This window comes from Nicotiana attenuata, chromosome 6, assembly GCF_001879085.1.
Source record: "Nicotiana attenuata strain UT chromosome 6, NIATTr2, whole genome shotgun sequence".
In the NCBI taxonomy this organism is placed as follows: Eukaryota; Viridiplantae; Streptophyta; class Magnoliopsida; order Solanales; family Solanaceae; genus Nicotiana; species Nicotiana attenuata.
Genome location: NC_031994.1, coordinates 92,799,119 through 92,805,118, shown reverse-complemented (window position 1 = coordinate 92,805,118; position 6,000 = coordinate 92,799,119).

Here is a 6,000-nt window from a genome sequence, read left to right as displayed (position 1 = left end):
TTATAACGCATTCCTTTGAATATCTTTTTATAATATTTTGTGTTTTAAATTTGAATTAAAAATTTTCAAGTCACAATTATATAATATAATTTACAAGAAAATTCCTTAGATAAAAAATTTAAACAAATAAATAAGCCCACTTAGGGCTATCTATCTATCTATCTATCTTATCTATATATATGTATATATATATATATATATGTATATATATATATATAGATATAATATATATAATATATATAAGCTATATAATTTACAAGAAATTGCCTTAGATAAAAAAAAATTTTAAAAAAAATATTCAAGGCCCACTTAGACCCGTTTAGGACCGGGCCCGACCCACATAACCCGGGACCATTAGTACACGGTCCCGGTCCCGGTCTGGTTACACCCAAAAGCCCATGAAGCCCGGGTCCGTTTAAGCCCGGGCCTACTTAGAACCGGACCGTTTAAGCCCGGCCCGCGAGGTCCGTTTAGGACCGGGACCGGACCATTTGCCACCCTTAGTTTAGGAGCCGTGTGCGATAAAAGTCTCATGTATGAGTTTGAATTAGATCAATCTAAATGAACTTCCAAAACTTGCATTTCTATGTATTTCCTTATATATTACAAAATAAATCAAGTTAAATGACAAGAACACCTAATTACTATATTAAGTATCAAGTTCCCGCTTTCAAATGACTCAATTATCACTTCGCCATCAGCTGTTTCTTAACAGTTTACTTTTACTACTATTTGCAAGGGAGAATTGGGAGGAGCTTCAGGTCAACATATATTTACGGAAAAACATAACATTTCTATTTATTCCGTATTTGTCCTAACCACATGATTGTCGACTTGGGCTATTTTCGGTATTCCAGGATCTTCATGCTTTAACAACAACAACAACAGACCCAGTGTAATTCCACAAGTACGGTCTGGGGAGGGTAGTATGTATGCAAACTTTACCCCTACCTTCAAGAAAATAGAGAGGCTATTTCCGAAAGACCCTCGGCTTAGGAAAAATAAAAGGAAGGCAACAACAACCAACAAGCACACAAATTAGAATATCGAAGTAAAAATGCAAAGATACAAAACTAAAACTGAGTATTGTAATCAGAAGGCCGAAACGTAAACAACGACAAGTAATCACAGAAATCAAGGAATACGAAAATACATAAATAACGCTAACTCGTGTACTAAAGCTACTGTTACAAACAAGTACAACGCTAGGCGACCTATCCTAATCCTTTACCTTTATTCTCAATCTCCACACATTCCTATCCATGGTCATGTCTTCAATGAGCTGGAGCAATGCCATATCTTGCCTAATCACACCTCCCCAATACTTCTCCAGCCTATCTCTACCTCTCCTTAGGCCCTGCAGGGCCAACCTCTCACACCTCCTCACCGGTGCATCTGTGCCTCTCTTCTTCACATGCCCGAACCATCTTAGTCTCGCCTCCCGCATCTTGTCCTCCGCAGGGGACACGCTCACCTTGTCCCAAATAACCTCATTTCTAATTCTATCCAGCCTGGTATGCCCGCACATCCTTTTCAACATCCTTATTTCAGCCACCTTCATCTTTTGGGGTGGACTGGCCAACACTCCGCCCATATTACATAGTCGGTCTGACCACCACTTTATAAAAGTTACCTTTAAGTTTAGATGGCACATTCTTATCACACAAAAAACCTGAAATGAGCCTCCATTTTATCCATCCCGCCCCAATACGGTGTGTAATATCCTCGTCGATCTCTCCATTCCCCAAGATATTTAAAATCCTCTCTACCAGGGATGACTTGAGAATCAAGCCGCACTTCTTCGTCCACAACCTGAGTCGTCCCACTGAACTTGCACTCCAAGTATTCTGTCTTGGTCTTGCTCAACTTGAAACCTTTAGACTCCAGGGTCTGGCTCTAAATCTCTAACCTCCCGTTAACACCGCATCACGTCTCGTCAACCAAAACAATGTCATCTACAAATAACATGCACCACGACATCTCTCCTTTTATGTGGCGCTTCAGCGCGTTGATCGCCAAGGCAAATAGAAATGGGCTGAGGGCTAACCCCTGATGCAACCCCATCATAACTGGTAAGTGTTTCGAGTCCCAACCATAGTCCTCACTCGAGTCTTAGCTCCATCATACATGTCCTTAATAGTCCTAATATAAGCAACAAGAACACATCTAGCCTCCCAACATCTCCACCGAACCTCCCTTTGTGGGCGTACGTCTTGCAAAATGGACAAAACTAATCAACAAGCTTTAATTAAGAGAAACTTTCAGAAACCACTATGTTTTAGTGGTTATTAGCTAGTTGTAGCTACCATGTACTATATTACTTCTATAGCTATGTTTTTAGGTTTTTTAGAGTGTATTCGATGTATTTAAGCTACTGTATTCATGAATACAATACCATTTTTCGGCGTGAAAAGGGGATTACAGCTAGACAGATTATTGTATTCGACTATATTCGATTGTATTCACGGCGTGAAACATGGAATTACAGCTAGACAGATTATTGTATTCGACTGTATTCACGGCGCAATTCATGATCTATTCAGCTGTTTTAAACGGAAAGTGAATCAATTAACATAATAGACTCCTAATATAACTCAACAAACTCAATTATAACACACAAAATTTGTATTTTCAGTTATAAAAAAGATTCTCAACCAAAAAATACCCTAAAAATATAGCAATCTTTAGAGAAATTATATAATTACATTAAATATAGTTAAATACATAAAAATACATTGAATACATGAAGTATAACAGGTCATCTATAGTGCAAAAACATATGAATACATATTGCAGATACATTTGAATACATATATACATTTGAATACATAAATTATACTTAATTAAAAAAATTATATGAATGCATTCATGGAATATAGCGAGACAGTGAATATAATGAAATACATGGAATACAGCGAGATACACTGAAATACAATTAAAAAAAAATAATGAATACAATGAAATACAGCGAGATACATTGAAATACACTTAAAAAAAAGGTAATAGAATCTTCAATTTGCTCAGCCCCAAACTCCGTCGTTTTTGTTCAAGAACAACCCTAATAGCGTCTCGTCGAGAGGGCTGCGATTCTGACTCAAAACGTCATTGTTCCCGTTAGTGTGATACTATTCCGGCAATAGAAAGCAAAGTTATACGAGAACAAACCTAACAATAACTACTTGTAAATTCAATGGCAACTTCTGTTTAGTGCCATATTTTTCTTCCCCATTAACAACTTTTACCAAACCCATCAAACATAAGCCTCCCCTCAATTACACACATTTTGCAGCTTCTCGTAATAAAATTTTGATGTAGCCATTTTGATGAGAACGAGAATCGGAGCCGAAGAGGATGACAACGGCAAAGGAGTTGGATACACTTTAATATAGTACTTCTTCTTTGACGAGTTTATCTTCTGTGGAGAAAGATTGGCGTTGAGAGAGAGAGGGGGCGGAGAAAAATCTGAAAGAATGAGAGAGAAAAATAATACAAAGAGTATTTTATGGCTTAATGGTAGGAGGTAACCATAAATAGATATTTGACTATAAAAATCAAAAGGTAGATATGGAATACAAATTTTTTAAAAGACTATTTATTTAAAATAAATAAGATATCAACCTTTTCTATAGGAGATAAAAATTACTTTAATTAATATGCGGGCCCGTCTAAACTTCATTTCACACATCTTTTTGCATTTGCTTCGGCGGTTGCCAGTGATAGTGATGGAATAACTTTCTTTTTCTTGTCTATATTATACCTACAAAACGAATAAAAGTAATGATGGTAGGTAATTAAAAAGATTAAAGTTCAAATATTACTGCTGCTTTTATTACACTTTCCTTTTAACAATAAAAAATAATTTTCTTATCGAAATAAATGGTATGCTCACAACTTATGACTTCATTTTAACAAATTAACTAATTTTATTAGGCATTCTAATCGTACTGCCCTTTAGTCTTTCGCTCATTCGAATATCAGACTTGCTTATTTATAATTTGCTTGTAAAATTAACTCAGCACTTAGAATTAAACTTTGTAAAGAATAATTCACAATAACTTTTTTGTCTTCAACGCAAGGAATTTTTTGGTGTTTGCTATTTTGATAAGTGATGTAGAATCATAAATTTAAGAAACTTTATAATATAAGATAGGAAATTTCAAAGGAAATACATGTGAAACAACCACAACAGTAAACTCTAAATAACAAGGGCAGACCTAGCGTACTACCACCGACGGATTCAATTGAACCCATAACTTTTGACGCGGAGTAAAAATTTACATATAAAAATTTATTAAAATTACAGAAATAATGGATATGAACGCATAACTTTAAAAATATATTGGATTCAATATTAAAAACTTTAAAAGCTGAACCCATAAAGTTTAAATTCTGGATCAGCCTTTGCTAAATAAATACTTGCTTATAGGATTAAAAAATTTAATCTTAGGTCGTTAGTTTGCAAACAAGTTATACCAAGATTTTAGTATCATATTAAATAGCAACGAGATTATTTTGATGGATATGCTTTTATGGGTAAAATTTGGCTGATTAGATTAAAACACGTACATTTGGTTTTACAATATGTAAACTTAGATAAAATTTTATTTTCAATTTTAACCTTGATCTTCTTAACAGAGACGGATCTAGCCTTCTGACATGGGTTCAATTGAACCCATAACTTTTGATGCGGAGCATATATTACGTGTAAAAATCCACTAAAATTGCAACAACAGTATATATGAACCCAGAATTTTGAAGGTACAATAAGTTTAATGATAAGAACCTTAAAGGCTGAACCCATAGAATTTAAATCCTGGATCCGTCTCTGCTTCTTAAGAGACTTTGGAAGAATAATTTTGGAGTAGGCCACCTTGGTTATTTTAGTTATTTTACTCCAAAATTATTATTCTTAATGGTGATATAACTTTGTGCTCAGCACGACCCTACAACCACTTTCATAGGTTGCTTTGTTGGTATCCCTCGGATAAGTGTAGAGTTAATTGAAACAACAATATCAACAACAACAACAAATTTAGTGTAATACCATATATATGATCTGAGATGGATAGTGTTTACGTAGATTTTACTTCTACCCAATAAAAATAAAGAGAGGCTATTTTCGATTGACTCTCGGCTAAAAAAAAGGAAGCAGTAGCAATGGTACTAATTGACGATGCAAATATAAAATGTTTTAGTTGATATTGTCATTATACATTTATTTACAATGGAACTTGTAAATAATGACGAACAATTTGAAATATTAGTAAACCATCCTCACAAGTGAAAGTTCACATAATATTACGATTAGAATCAAAAGGTAACACAATATATAGCAAAATAATGAAAAAATTACGCCACGTCAAATATCTACACTGTATTTATCATTCATAACTATACGTTTAGCTGATTTACCATTCATAGCTATATTTGTATTTTATAGCAAATCCATGAGTAAAGAGATTATTATTTTGAACAAAAACAAGAGAGCAACAAATCCTTGCAGCTCAGTTGGTTAGGGCACTTGCTTATTTACGGACTTACAATTGATGCATATTGTATTCGTTGCACGAATGAATACAATTGGGCGAACGAATACAGTTGATACACGTTGTATTCGAACGAATACAGTTGACACATGTTGTATTCGTTACGCATTTGAATACAAGTGATACAAATTAGTAACAGTTAAATACTAGCTACGAATGGTAATTAAACAAACAATAGTTATTAGGCTCTAAACTATAGTGGTTTATGAAAATTCTTGTAAAATAATATAACTTGGGGAAAAAAAAATCAGAAATAGCCATATTTACAACTGGTAAGTGATAAATAGCCATAGTTTCAAAAGTAATCGAAATTTAGGCACTTTTCATGTAAAGATAAAATCTGAACAAAAACGCTCTTAAAAATCTGGAAATATTTCAGCATAATATGTTGAAGTTCGAATTTTTTATATATGAGTTTCCAGCATAATATGCTGGACTTTATAATGTGCTGGAG